Genomic DNA, 16,084 nt, shown 5'->3' on the forward strand with positions numbered 1-16,084 from the left:
ACGAGCCGAGCGGGCCGGCCTTGGGCTTGGCGGGCCCGCGCGGGGCTGGCGTGGTGGAGACGGCGGCGGCGACAGGTGGCGGCGTAGGATTCGACGGTCGGCGGCGGCGGACGTGTCCGGCTGCGGCCGGACGTGTCCGGTGGTGGCGGGAGGATTAGGCTAGGGTTTGGGGGGAGAATTCATCCGCGAATTTCGGGGGGAGGGGCATATTTATAGATTCTGGGAGCTAGGAGAGTCCAAATGAGGAGCGGTTTTCGCCCACACGATCGTGATCAAACGACCGAGAGCATGGAGGGGGTTTGGAAGGGTTTTAGGCCACTTTGGAGGGGTGTTGGGCTGCAACACACATAAGGCCTTTACGGTTCCCCGGTTAACCGTTGGAGTATCAAACGACCTCCAAATGGCATGAAACTTGACAGGCGGTCTACCGGTGCTATACCAAGGCCGCTTGGCAAGACTCGGTCCATTCCGAGAACGCTTAACACCCGCTCACAACAGGAGACTAAAGGGGAACGCCGGGGGGCATAGGAGTGCCAGATTGCAAAACGGACAACAGGGAAAATGCTCGGATGCATGAAACAAACATGTATGCAATGCAATGCACATGATGACATGATAAAATGCAACACACAAGCAAATGACATGGCAACAACGGCGAATAACTGACAGACACCTGGCGCATCGAAACCGGGGCGTTACAACACTCCTCCACTAACAAGAGATCTCGTCCCGACATCTTAGTACCGAGACTAAAGGGAAAAGGGATGAGGTGAAACAAGAACTCAAGACAAGAAGCAAAGAATCGAGAGCACTCGAGAAGAAGAGAGGAACGACGAGAATGGCGAGAATCGAAAGCTCACGGAATCAGATAGACTATGAAACCACTCCGGTTGGAATGAGATAAGAAACGAATAAGACTGAAAGGATTTAGGCAACACTCCGGCTGAAAATGCAAGGAATAGAACAAGAACTTCACAAGATGGGATAACACTTGATGAATACATGACACAAAACCTCCGAAAAGAATTGAAAGAGTTGAATGAAAAGAACGGAGAAGAAAATGACAACTTGTGCCACAATTGAAATTGAAAGCATCTTTCGAAGGAAGGTTTAAACGGAGTTGTTGAGAACATCAACAACGAAAAGAATAAGCTTGTTGTGGACTTATAGATAACATCTCAAAATTATGAGGTGATCTCCGACCACAAGCGGAAAGATTGAATAGCTGAGAAGGACGAAGAAATGCAAAACTCCACTTCAAAAGTTACGGAGAATTAAATGCACCTCGCGAAGCAAGAAGAAGAATACTTGAGCTTCGCCTACAAGAGTCTTGATGAACACTTGAGGAATGAATTAAATCATGAAGAACCACCATGAAGAACTCCGGTAACAAAAGGATGATGAGATAGAATAAAGATGAAAGAATAAGATTAAAGCTTGCGGTGACTTAGATGGGGGTTTCGACAAAAAGGCCGAGGAAGTTTGAACTCCGGAAAAAAAGATGAAAACACTTGGAACTAGAATTTATTCAACAAGAACAAACTCCGAAGGAAGGGATTAATCACTTGGATGAAATAAGAATAAGATTTATTGTATGCTTATCCTTCATCAAATTAAATTGATGACAAGCAATGGATTTTGCATATTACTTATTCTTCTTGAAAAGGATTGAGAAGTGACATATCACAAAGTTGAGAAGGTCTTCATGAACCACCGGTAGGATTGAAAAGAATGAATGAATTAAAATGATAATCAAGGAAAAGGAATCTTGAACGAACCACCGTAAGAAATGAAAATGAACGAAGAAAAGAGAAAGAATCGCCGGGAAGAATTAGAAGAACCAACCAGCAAGAGGGGATTTAGATGCAAAAGAACGAAGAGATAATGAGCTGATTAAAGAACACTTGAACGAAGCACCGAGATAAATGGATAATGGTAGCTGAAATGTGAGGACGAAGAATTCTTCTGGAACGATGGCCTCCGGTGAAGCAAAACAGAAATCAACTGTGACGCCCGGGTAATTAAGCTACAGTAACCCCCTCGTAATGATGTCACGTCACCACGATTACTGTTGCTAATCTCGTGTTAGTTTAGAACCAATCCAAATTAAAATTCAAAATCAATCAAACAATAAAAGTTTTCAAATATTAAAACTAAAATGTTCGGAGTGATCCAACTAATGCATAGGTAATTATGGTGGAGAAACCGAACTTTAATAAAATGTTTAAGTGTTCAAAATAATTAAAACTGTAGGTTAAATAATAAAATAAATGCCTTTTGAATTTTATAAAATATTAAACTATTTTGGTTGGGATAAGAATTAATGTGGCAGTAGTTTATTTAAAAGTACCAATTTAGGTGTTAGTGATAATTTTTACTAAAACTAAAATAAAACATAAAAGAAATAAGATAAAACAAAGGAAAAAGGAAGAAGATAAAAACAGAAGACTAAAGAAAAGAAAAGGATTCCCCCCGGCCCCTCGGCCCACTAGGCCACCAGGCCGCCAGGCAGCCCACGACCCACAACACTCTCCCTGGCCTATAAGGCCACTCCCCCGACCCCAAACCCTAAATCACCCCCACTCCCCCACGATCCCCTCGTCTCCCTCCCAGCGCCGCCACATGCAACACAAACACACACAGACATCATCCCAGGGAGAAGGGCGCCCCTATTCGATCCCCTCCTCCCGCACGCCCGCGCCCGATGCAAGGCGCTGCCGGCGCCCCTCCTCCCGGACTCGTCCGCGCCCCTCCTCTCCCTTGCGCGGCGCCCGCCTGAAGCCGCGGCCTCGCCTCGTCGTCGACCCGATGCCGTCGCCCGTCGTCGCCACCACCACGCCGCCGGAACGCTTCCTCGCCGGATCTCTTCCCCACCGCGTGTCGTCCCCGTCCTCCTTCTCGACACCCGCTGCCTTGTCCCTACGGCCTACGGTGAGGCTCCGGCCTTATCTCCTCCCTCTCCCCCCATCAAGGACCGCACATACCGCGCGCCCATGCGTGCCATGGCGCAGCCACCCGCGGCCCTGTTGTTGCTCTGCTGCTCCTTGTACTGCTGCTACTTTGGTATTTTGCGCTGCTGCCTCCTTGTTGTTGTCTACGTGCTGCCTAGCTGCTGCTTTGTTGCTTCTTCTGCCTGCTCCTACCCTGCTGTTGTTGCTCATGTCGTAGCCGCCCAGCCCACGCGCATCTCCGGGTGCTCCTGTACGCTCCCAGGCCATGGCCATGGCTTGCCTGTGCTATGTGCACGACCGTGTGTGAGGCCGGTTGGCTCTATGTACATGCGGCCAACCCACTAGACAAGGGCCTAATTAAAAGATTGTTAGGTGTACTTAGTGATAAGTTAGCTTGTAGTCCATGGCAAGTGGGACCCCCCTGATTAAATTAGTTAGATGATATATTGACACATGTGCCAATGACATGTGGGGCCTAGCCCCCAGAACGATTATATATATAAAAATAAAAATAAAAATAAATTCAATTAATTAATTAACTAAATCAATTAACTTAATTAATCCTGTTTAATTAACCTAATTAGCTAATTAACCCATTTAGTTAGTCTAAACCCGTTAGCGCCCTTGACAATGACATGTGGGTCCCACTGGACCCACCTGTCTGGTTTGACTGGTCAGCTGACCATTTGACCTGCTAACATCATGGTGATGTCATGTTGACATCACCTTCAATGTTCTGGATAATGTTCAAATTAAATAATTAAATAAATTCTAAAAATGATTAAAAAACTTTGAAAATTAATATAAAATAAATCGTAGCTCGGATGAAAATACTTTGTACATGAAAGTTGCTCAGAACGACGAGACGAATCTGGATACGTAGCCCGTTCGTCCGCCACACATCCCTACCTATCGGACTTGCAACTTTCCCCCTCCGGTTCATTTGTCCAAAAACGCGGAACACCGGGAATACTTTCCCGGATGTTACCCCCTTCACTGGTACAACCTCCCACCGCGTTAAGGCACACTTGGCACCGCTAATTGTTATGTCGTGCATCGATATGCATCTGTTTGCATTGTATTCATTGTTTCTTCCCCCTCTTCTCTTTGATAGACTACGAGACTGACGCTGTTGCTGGTACCCCGATCGACTACGATGTTGACGACCCCTCCTTGCCAGAGCAACCAGGCAAGCCCCCCCCTTTGATCACCAGATATCGCCTATTCTTCTCTATACTGCTTGCATTAGAATAGTGTAGCATGTTACTGCTTTCCGTTAATCCTATTCTGATGCATAGCCTGACATTGTTGCTACATCTGTTGATACCTTACCTGCAATCCTAAATACTTAGTATAGGGTGCTAGTTTATCATCTATGGCCCTACATTATTGTCGGTCTGCCTTCCTATACTATCAGGCCGTGATCACTTGGGAGGTGATCACGGGTATATACTATACATATATACATACTATACAGATGGTGACTAAAGTCGAGTCAGCTCGTTGAGTACCCGCAAGTGATTCTGATGTGGGGGCTGGAAGGACAGGTGGCTCCATCCCGGTAGAGGTGGGCCTGGGTTCCCGACGGTCCCCGACTGTTACTTTGTGGCGGAGCGACAGGGCAGGTTGAGACCACCTAGGCGAGAGGTGGGCCTGGCCCTGGTCGACGTCCGTAGTTACTTCATAATAACACGCTTAACGAGATCTTGGTATTTGATCTGAGTCTGGCCACTGGCCTATACGCACTAACCAACTACGCGGGAAAGATATGGGCACTCGACGTCGTGGTATCAGCCGAAGCCTTCATGACGTCAGCGACTGAGCGGCGCGCGCCGGGTTGGACTGTATTAACGCAACTTCCTTTGTAATGGAGGTTGCTAGGTCTGCTTTCGGCCGCGTACGTAACGTGCAGGTGTGCAATGGGCGATGGGCCCAGACCCCTGCGCGCATAGGATTTAGACCGGCGTGCTGACCTCTTTGTTGTGCCTAGGTGGGGCTGCGACGTGTTGATCTTCCGAGGCCAGGCATGACCCAGGAAAGTGTGTCCGGCCAAATGAGATCGAGCGTGTTGGGTTATGTGGTGCACCCCTGCATGGAAGTTTATCTATTCGAATAGCCATGTCCCTCGGTAAAAGGACGACCCAGAGTTGTACCTTGACCTTATGACAACTAGAACCGGAAACTTAATAAAACACACCCAGACAAGTTCCACAGACAACCCGGTGACCGCTCTTCCACAGGGCGACGAGGGGAGGATCGCCGGGTAGGATTATGCTATGCGATGCTACTTGGAGGACTTCAGTCTACTCTCTTCTACATGCTGCAAGACGGAGGCTGCCAGAAGCGTAGTCTTCGATAAGATTAGCTATCCCCCCTTATTCTGGCATTCTGTAGTTCAGTCCACCGATATTGCCTCTTTACACATATACCCATGCATATGTAGTGTAGCTCCTTGCTTGCGAGTACTTTGGATGAGTACTCACGGTTGCTTTTCTCCCTCTTTTCCCCTTTCCCTTCTACCTGGTTGTCACAACCAGATGCCGGAGCCCAGGAGCCATACGCCACCGTCGACGACGACCCCTACTACACCGGAGGTGCCTACTACTACGTGCAGCCCGCTGACGACGACCAGGAGTAGTTTAGGAGGATCCCAGGCAGGAGGCCTGCGCCTCTTTCGATCTGTATCCCAGTTTGTGCTAGCCTTCTTAAGGCAAACTTGTTTAATATGTCTGTACTCAGATATTGTTGCTTCTGCTAACTTGTTTATGTCGAGCACTTGTATTCGAGCCCTCGAGGCCCCTGGCTTGTAATATGATGCTTATATGACTTATTTTATTTTTAGAGTTGTGTTGTGATATCTTCTCGTGAGTCCCTGATCTTGGTCGTACACATTTGCGTGCATGATTAGTGTACGATTGAATCGGGGGCGTCACAAGTTGGTATCAGAGCCGACTGCCTGTAGGAATCCTCCTTTCCAACTCCTTGTCCGAAGTTGAGTCTAGTCGATGAAAACTGTTTTACTAACATGGCTGTGTGGCCCATGGGCCCACGTCGCCATTGGGTGATATTAGGATCTTTTATTCCTTGCCTTTACTCTAGGACTCTGATCTCTCTTCTATTCGGGATAAATGAATTTTGCTAACTCTAACTCTAGGTTCTCGTAATTACTTCCTCCCGGAGAGCCCCGTATTACAGATGATCACCTGCTGCCCAGAAGATTCCAAAGATGCTATTCGATGTTTTCTCGAGACACTTGTGCCCACCGCCTTTGCAAATTCGCTACCACTGTTATATCCTTATGGATACCTGCATACACTTGTTGTTATTACATTCAATCCCATTGATCTTGTTATTACAAGATGCCCCGAATTGCTCTTTGTTGTTCCGAGAATCCTTTGAGCTTACTGCCTTGCAGTTCTTGCCACATCTACGGATCATTTCTCGCACTTGCCGAGTATCCACTCGTCCCCAGTTGTTTCATGTATGTCACCTACTTTGAAATACTATCCGGTCTTCCGATAATCCATTGCCAACTATTGTTCTGTAAATACTTGTCTGCTTGCATTATGGATACTTTCCATATGTCTAGCAATATTCACGAGCATCCTTTGTCATCGTCATTTAGAGTCTTTGATCCAATATGTTTGCGAATGCTCGCAATCACCAATCCAACCCAGAATTCATCCTTCTGGCTTAGACGTCATTTAAACATGAGCTGGATCTCGACCAACCAAATTATCATCAATTGTATCCCTAAGCCCACTCAACTTATCCACCCTTAATCAGAGCATTTGCTTCTGATCCCTTGATTTGGAAATCACAATTCCTTTGCAAGTTTGAATTAGTTGTTTGTTTCTATAATTCAATGCCTTTGCATTGTTTCTTCCTCTGGTTGAGTACCGATGCTTACATCAGATCCCTTAAGGACCATCAGATCCTTTGTTGTATTTTATCCGACAACGTCCTTCATATTCAATCACTTTGGAAGATCTTTCCCTGATACATAATGACATTGGTAAATACTATTCCTTGATTTGGCCAACCATGCTCTGCTTTCGAGCTGGTGATATTTACTATTGAAGCTTGTGGTATATGTTTCCATGATGCCCCGATGGGTTGAACCTATGCCTTCCTTAATCTGTGTGAACCGAAAGCTTTCACGGGTCATACTCCTCTGGTAATTCACTAGGTAGGTTTTGACATTGAAATCATTTTTATTTAGAGGAGTGAATGAAAGGTTATGCATTGGAGAAGTGGGAGTCGACTTTGAACTTTGTGTTCATGCCCATGGACACGATGTAGATCCTATCATGGAAGCTACTCTTAAATTAATTATTCCCTTGGTATAAGTTCATCTTATATTTGGGATCTAGTCTTTTGCAATCTTGGTTCCGGCCATATTGATATTCTTTGATTCCTTTTCTCGGACAAGTTGAAGTACTTGTCTTCTGCAGATCATTACACCTATCCAACCTCTATTCTGCTCTACCTTTGAGTATACCCTCTGGTATCTCGAGAATATCGCGGAACTACATAACTTCTTATGAGTTCTTCGTCAACTATTATTCTCGTCGATTCCAATTTCCCCCCGGGTTTTGAGTTATTAGTCACTCGAGAACACCGATAAGTGAATCGATTCCGCACTCCGATTCAATACTCTTAAGTAATTTTCGTTGCTTATGAGTTTAATAACCCTTCAAGTCATTCCTAGCCTGATCGGCTATATCCTTATCGTGCAACTTTTTAACTGTGCTACCTGGTCCTTATTCCTGGAGCACCACTTTCGATGATGAGGTAAGCTTACGTCGATTTTCCTCGTCATATCATTTCGCCTTGAACAGCAAGCTTGATTTTGAGTTTGTGTCCTACCCATGGTTCCAATAACCTTTCGCTTCATCATTCCTTTGACTTGATGTCGTCGCTGATTGATTACATCTTCATGAAATCTCTCGACAAATGTATCGTGATCATCATCAACCTTATGATCTCTTCCAAGATATCAACCGGATTCATGAAGAGAAATACCATCCTTTCCCTCGATGAGTTGTGTTATCATCAACCACTTTATTGCCTTCCCTCCAACACAAACTTGTTTGTGTTCTGTGTTGTACCTTGAGTTCCTTGCTATTCAACATTTGTTCTTTACCTTGGAGTATTACCATCTTTTATGTCAAGAATGTCGTAGGAATTTCACCACCTCTTAAGAATTCTTGATGCAGGTGATACTTCTTGCCATATCCGTTCATTCCTTGGTCCCCGTGTTGTTCCTAACCGGAAAACCAACAATTGAACTATGATGTGCCACTTCAAAAGTTCTAGCAACCTTATTGCTTTGAAGTTAATGGTCAACATTTCCTTCTTAGACCATTGGTTATCGAATCGCCATTCTAACATTGTTTGTGCTACCTAAGTCCATACTTCGGGTGCACCATCAACCAATGTTTAATCGTGTATGTTTCCTCGAGCATACCTCATTATATCATTGAACTGACAAAAGCTATCTCCTTGTTCACATAATTGTGGAAATCCATCTTTTGGAAATCTCGATGAATTGTCTCTGAGTTCATCATCCACCTCCTCCTTCTCTCCTTGATTTAATAATGAACTCATGATTCGGGACTTGCTTCCAAAGTTCATTTACCGAGAATCTTACAATGTCGTCTCGTCAATTTGTGTTGCACCTTTTCTTCTCAGGTATCCTGAGTATGAGGTATCCTAACGTCAATCTGAACTGAATCTTGGTATGATATGATGGTTAGAACATATTACCAAGAGTTATAACATCTCTACATGACCCGGTAAGGTGATGTCACGCCTAGCACACCTAACCGGAGGACCTATTGTTATAGTTTCCTTTTCTGCGAGGTTATCCATTCTTCCATGAGGAAATTGTAAGACTTATTCTATAAGTCGTCCCTGATGGATCCTTTGTGTATCCAAAATCTGACCTTGCTTGAAGACCATGTCAATGCTATCTCGAAGCATGTCTGTGGTACTCCGATCTTCAATAAAAACATTTGAAGCCCAATGCTAAATGTTTCTTTCTTAATTATCCAAACACCGTTGTATGGGTAATGTCATAAAATTTCTCTCACCTTACCTAAAGAGTTTTCTACATTATATCCTGTCCTGGATATCATGCTCTGCTTGTCCTTAGGGAAGGATATACCCCTGAAATATGTGTTTAAACACATTTTCCTTTCCGTTGTTCTGTTTAATCTGATAATCATATTTTCCTTTCCATTGTTTTGTTTAACCTTTCTTGTAATATGACTTAGCTGAGCAGAGATAATTCCCTGCTTAGTTGAGCACCTCGTTGTACCACTCTATCAGTAAACCATGTTACTTTTGTTGATGACATTTCGGTAGCCACCGATGGATAAGAACTTTGCCTATTGGCCCGCCTCGTTTCAACGAGCAGGAAAATGGTTCTCTTTGTCCCTTGCCCTTGGTACCGACGTTGTTACCAACATAACTGACATGCTATCCTATGATGTGCCTTGTTACCATCACTATGCAAGATGTCATCGTTCCTTCTACTTATAACCCACATTGGTGGGGCCATAACCCACAGTTCCACAAGATCGAAACCTGACTCTCCTATACACCCCCGGTTTCCAAAGTTAAATCCTCGCATTTGGCCTCGTATGTGATTCACGAGCCACCTTCTGAGAGATGATCAATTCTAGTATCAGACACAATACTTATTCCCATTGCTTTGAACCCCTTTTCACGCCCTGTTCCAGGCATCGGACGATCGCCTGCCCGCTCGAAACTCCCATGATACCACCTTACTTTGCTCTCGTTATTTTTGTAAGTTTCAATTCGAGAGTTACTTCCGCCACCTTCCTCGATATTACCGACCAGATAGTCGACCTTGAAGAGGTCTGTTCTCCCGGAGTGCCCACCCTTTATTCTTTCGTAAGTACGATGGAGTTCCTGAAGGAAGGACGCCGACTTCATCATGATGACTTAAAGCAGAGAAATGAAGACATCAATGTATTCGACCGGCCTCTTCGAGAAGAGCAAGCCAGGATGAGAAGACCCGCTAGTTTCGTAACCAGAATTTCCCCCCTTACACCCCTCTTAAATCTCGGGACGAGATTTCTTGTAGTGGAGGAGAATTGTGACGCCCGGGTAATTAAGCTACAGTAACCCCCTCGTAATGATGTCACGTCACCACGATTACTGTTGCTAATCTCGTGTTAGTTTAGAACCAATCCAAATTCAAATTCAAAATCAATCAAACAATAAAAGTTTTCAAATATTAAAACTAAAATGTTCGGAGTGATTCAACTAATGCATAGGTAATTATGGTGGAGAAACCTAACTTTAATCAAATGTTTAAGTGTTCAAAATAATTAAAACTGTAGGTTAAATAATAAAATAAACGCCTTTTGAATTTTATAAAATATTAAACTATTTTAGTTGGGATAAGAATTAATGTGCCAGTAGTTTATTTAAAAGTACCAATTTAGGTGTTAGTGATAATTTTTACAAAAACTAAAATAAAACAGAAAAGAAATAAGATAAAAAAAGGAAAAAGGAAGAAGATAAAAACAGAAGACTAAAGAAAAGAAAAGGATTCCCCCCGGCCCCTCGGCCCACTAGGCCACCAGGCCGCTAGGCAGCCCATGGCCCACCCCACTCTCCCTGGCCTATAAGGCCACTCCCCCGACCCCAAACCCTAAATCACCCCCACTCCCCCACGATCCCCTCGTCTCCCTCCCAGCGCCACCACACGCAACACAAACACACACACACATCGTCCCAGGGAGAAGGGCGCCCCTATTCGATCCCCTCCTCCCGCACGCCCGCGCCCGATGCAAGGTGCCGCCGGCGCCCCTCCTCCCGGACTCGTTCGCGCCCGTCCTCTCCCTTACGCGGCGCCCGCCTGAAGCCGCGGCCTCGCCTCATCGTCGACCCGATGCCGTCGCCCGTCGTCGCCACCACCATGTCACCTGAACGCTTCCTCGCCGGATCTCTTCCCCACTGCGTGTCGGCCCCGTCCTCCTCCTCGACACCCGCTGCCTTGTCCCTACGGCTTGCGGTGAGCCTCCGGCCTTATCTCCTCCCTCTCCCCCCATCAACGACCGCACATACCGCGTGCCCACGCATGCCATGCCGCAGCCACCCGCGTCCCTGTCGTTGCTCTGCTGCTCCTTGTACTGCTGCTACTTTGGTATTTTGCGCTGCTGCCTCCTTGCTGTTGTCTACGTGCTGCCTAGCCGCTGCTTTGCTGCTTCTTCTGCCTGCTCCTACCCTGCTGTTGTTTCTCACGTCGTAGCCGCCCAGCCCACGCGCATCTCCGGGTGCTCCTGTACGCTCCCGGGCCATGGCCATGGCTTGCCTGTGCTATGTGCACGACCGTGTGTGAGGCCGGTTGGCTCTATGTACATGCGGCCAACCCACTAGACAAGGGCCTAATTAAAAGATTGTTAGGTGTACTTAGTGATAAGTTAGCTTGTAGTCCATGGCAAGTGGGACCCCCCTGATCAAATTAGTTAGATGATATATTGACACATGTGCCAATGACATGTGGGGCCTAGCCCCCAGAACGATTATATATATAAAAATAAAAATAAAAATAAATTCAATTAATTAATTAACTAAATCAATTAACTTAATTAATCCTGTTTAATTAACCTAATTAGCTAATTAACCCATTTAGTTAGTCTAAACCATGTTAGTGCCCTTGACAATGACATGTGGGTCCCACTGGACCCACCTGTCTGGTTTGACTGGTCAACTGACCATTTGACCTGCTAACATCATGGTGATGTCATGCTGACATCACCTTTCACTGTTCTGGATAATGTTCAAATTAAATAATTAAATAAATTCTAAAAATGATTTATTTTTTTTGAAAATTAATATAAAATAAACCGTAGCTCGGATGAAAATACTTTGTACATGAAAGTTGCTCAGAATGCCGAGACGAATCTGGATACGTAGCCCGTTCGTCCGCCACACATCCTAACCTATCGGACTCGCAACTTTCCCCCTCCGGTTCATTTGTCCAAAAACGCGGAACACCAGGAATACTTTCCCGGATGTTCCCCCCTTCACTGGTACAACCTCCCACCGCGTTAAGGCACACTTGGCACCGCTACTTGTTATGTCGTGCATCGATATGCATCTGTTTGCATTGTATTCATTGTTTCTTCCCCCTCTTCTCTTTTATAGACTACGAGACTGACACTGTTGCTGGTACCCCGATCGACTACGGTGTTGACGACCCCTCCTTGCCAGAGCAACCAGGCAAGACCCCCCTTTGATCACCAGATATCGCCTATTCTTCTCTATACTGCTTGCATTAGAGTAGTGTAGCATGTTACTACTTTCCGTTAATCCTATTCTGATGCATAGCCTGACATTGTTGCTACATCTGTTGATACCTTACCTGCAATCCTAAATACTTAGTATAGGGTGCTAGTTTATCATCTGTGGCCCTACATTCTTGTCGGTCTGCCTTGCTATACTATCGGGCCGTGATCACTTGGGAGGTGATCACGGGTATATACTATACATATATACATACTATACAGATGGTGACTAAAGTCGGGTCAGCTCGTTGAGTACCCGCAAGTGATTCTGATGTGGGGGCTGGAAGGACAGGTGGCTCCATCCCGGTAGAGGTGGGCCTGGGTTCCCGACGGTCCCTGACTGTTACTTTGTGGCGGAGCGACAGGACAGCTTGAGACCACCTAGGCGAGAGGTGGGCCTGGCCCTGGTCGACGTCCGCGGTTACTTCATAATAACACGCTTAACGAGATCTTGGTATTTGATCGGAGTCTGGCCACTGGCCTATACACACTAACCAACTACGCGGGAAAGATATGGGCACTCGATGTGTGGTATCAGCCGAAGCCTTCGTGACATCAGCGACTGAGCGGCGCGCGCCGGGTTGGACCGCGTTAACGCAACTTCCTTTGTAATGGAGGTTGCTAGTCTGCTTCCGGCCGCGTACGCAACGTGCAAGTGTGCAATGGGCGATGGGTCCAGACCCCTGCGCGCATAGGATTTAGACCGGCGTGCTGACCTCTCTGTTGTGCCTAGGTGGGGCTGCGACGTGTTGATCTTTCGAGGCCGGGCATGACCCAGGAAAGTGTGTCCGGCCAAATGGGATCGAGCGTGTTGGGTTATGTGGTGCACCCCTGCAGGGAAGTTTATCTATTCGAATAGCTGTGTCCCTCGGTAAAAGGACGACCCGGAGTTGTACCTTAACCTTATGAAAACTAGAACCGGACACTTAATAAAACACACCCAGACAAGTTCCACAGACAACCCGGTGACCGCTTTTCCACAGGGCGACAAGGGGAGGATCGCCGGGTAGGATTATGCTATGCGATGCTACTTGGAGGACTTCAGTCTACTCTCTTCTACATGCTGCAAGACGGAGGCTGCCAGAAGCGTAGTCTTCGATAAGATTAGCTATCCCCCCCTTATTCTGGCATTCTGCAGTTCAGTCCACCGATATTGCCTCTTTACACATATACCCATGCATATGTAGTGTAGCTCCTTGCTTGCGAGTACTTTGGATGAGTACTCACGGTTGCTTTTCTCCCTCTTTTCCCCTTTCCCTTCTACCTGGTTGTCGCAACCAGATGCCGGAGCCCAGGAGCCATACGCCACCGTCGACGACGACTCCTACTACACCGGAGGTGCCTACTACTACGTGCAGCCCGCTGACGACGACCAGGAGTAGTTTAGGAGGATCCCAGGCAGGAGGCCTGCGCCTCTTTCGATCTATATCCCAGTTTGTGCTAGCCTTCTTAAGGCAAACTTGTTTAACTTATGTCTGTACTCAGATATTGTTGCTTCCGCTGACTTGTTTATGTCGAGCACTTGTATTCGAGCCGTCGAGGCCCCTGGCTTGTAATATGATGCTTATATGACTTATTTTATTTTTAGAGTTGTGTTGTGATATCTTCCCGTGAGTCCCTGATCTTGATCGTACACATTTGCGTGCATCAACTCCTGAAATACTCCGGATGGGTAAGAAAGAATATCTGACAAACTGAAATAATTCGAGAGGATGATATGAAAAACTCTTCTTTGATCTTCAAAGCTGAGAAACACGGCGAGAAACACCACGGAAATTGTTGAGAAACTCCGGAATAATGAAAAAGAGGAAAGGTAGAACCCAAGATGAAAAGAATTTGAAAGCGATCTTGGAGATGGCATATGACTGATGAAAATTCATTCTTATGTCAAACTTGAAAAGAATTGAGAATAACTCCGGATAATTAGAAGAGTCAGGTAAGATCCTGGGAAAAGACCTGTGGGTTAGGGCCCACTAAAAGAAAACACCGTTGAAAAGGATTGTTGAAGAGATAGATGATGCACCGGAACAATTGAGATATTTGAATGAGGTGACAACCTTGAATTAATTGGAACACAGACGAATCTCCTGAGATGCCTTGAACTCCGGAATGATTGAATGGCGAGAGGCAAACGAGCAAGGAGAACACTTGATCCAAGGAAAAGAATGTGATCAACCCGAAAAACTTGAATTGATGCCACCGGAAAAGAGATGGAGAATGCCGCGCAAAACGAGAATACACCGGTTGAAACAATTGACAAAAGACTGAAGAGGCACCACACGAATGAAATAGATGGTCGAGAGAGAGAGTCAGACTCCGGGAAGAAAAAGGGTGGGAGGGCGGGAAAACAAAGGCAACTTGGAAGGGGAAATCGACGAATATCTTAAAGAGAAAACACCGGTTGACATCATTGAGGAAAGGAAGCAAAGACTTCGCACGAGTAGGATGGATACTCGATTACGGACTCCGACTCTGAGATGAAAAAGGGAGGGCGGGTGGGAAAAGAAAACAACCGAGGATTGAACTTGGCAACGATGAAGAGGCTCGAGTCAACTTGACGAGAAATGCACCGGATGAAAAGAGCTGAGGAACAACAATCGAAAAACCAACTGCGTGATCCTAAATAAAGATTTGAAAGGGAAGAGGAGTAATTCAAAACACCTACGTCAAGATTCCTCACCAGAGCGACGAAGGGGCTGAGGAGTAAAAAGAATTCCTACTCTCCGATGTAACTAGACTCCGAAAACAGTTTTCTTCTAGACTCAACAACGGCCAACAATCAAGGGGGCTCCTATGGTCGGTCGAGGCTCTAATACCAACTTGTCACGCACAATATGCGATACTATCCTAAAGAGACTCGAAGGTCCCACCAAGGATAGAACCGCATATTGAAACGCTTTTGCAAGGTGGATATCATTACATCAACATTACATAATAGATGGGGATACATACAAAAGGCATACGATGCCACACGAATACATCGATACATATTACATAAGATCAACATCCGACTACGGATGAAACACAAACAGAAACTCAACGACATCCACCCTGCTAGCCCAGGCTGCCGATGTAACACCCCGGATGTAACTTTCCATCTTTGTAACTCCAACTCTTGCCATTTTCGGCTATGTGATATGTTATTCCCTCCGTGGTTGGGTTTTGTCTTTTGTTTTGCATTTTATTCATGTCATGCATATCATATCATGTCATCATGTGCATTTCATTTGCATACGTGTTCGTCTCATGCATCCGAGCATTTTCCCCATTGTCCGTATCGCAATCCGACACTCCCACATGCACCGGCGCACCCCTCTTGTCTCTTTTCGTGTGCGGGTGTTAAGCGTTCTCGGAATGGACCGAGCCTTGCCAAGTGGCCCTGGTATAGCACCGGTAGACCGCCTGTCAAGTTTCGTGCCATTTGGAGGTCGTTTGATACTCCAACGGTTATCCGCATAACCGCAAAGGCCTCTTTTGAGTTGCATCCCAACACCCCTCCAAAACAGCCCAATAACCCATCTAAGTCACTTCCATGCTCTCCGTCGTCGGATCACAATCGTGTGGGCGAAAACTACACCTCATTTGGACACTCCTAGCTCCCTCTACCTATAAATATGCATCTCCCCCTCCAAATCCGGGTAAAACCCTAGCCCCGCTCCTCTCCCCGCCGTCGGACACGTCCGGACCATGCCGGACGCGTCCGTGCCGCCGCCGCCCGGTGAACCAGGGCGCGAAACATGGCACCCGGCCACCGCGCGCCGCACCGGTCCGCTGAGCCCGCAGCCGGCCCCCGCGGCCCGCGTCCCT

This window comes from Triticum dicoccoides, chromosome 1B, assembly GCF_002162155.2.
Source record: "Triticum dicoccoides isolate Atlit2015 ecotype Zavitan chromosome 1B, WEW_v2.0, whole genome shotgun sequence".
In the NCBI taxonomy this organism is placed as follows: domain Eukaryota; kingdom Viridiplantae; phylum Streptophyta; class Magnoliopsida; order Poales; family Poaceae; genus Triticum; species Triticum dicoccoides.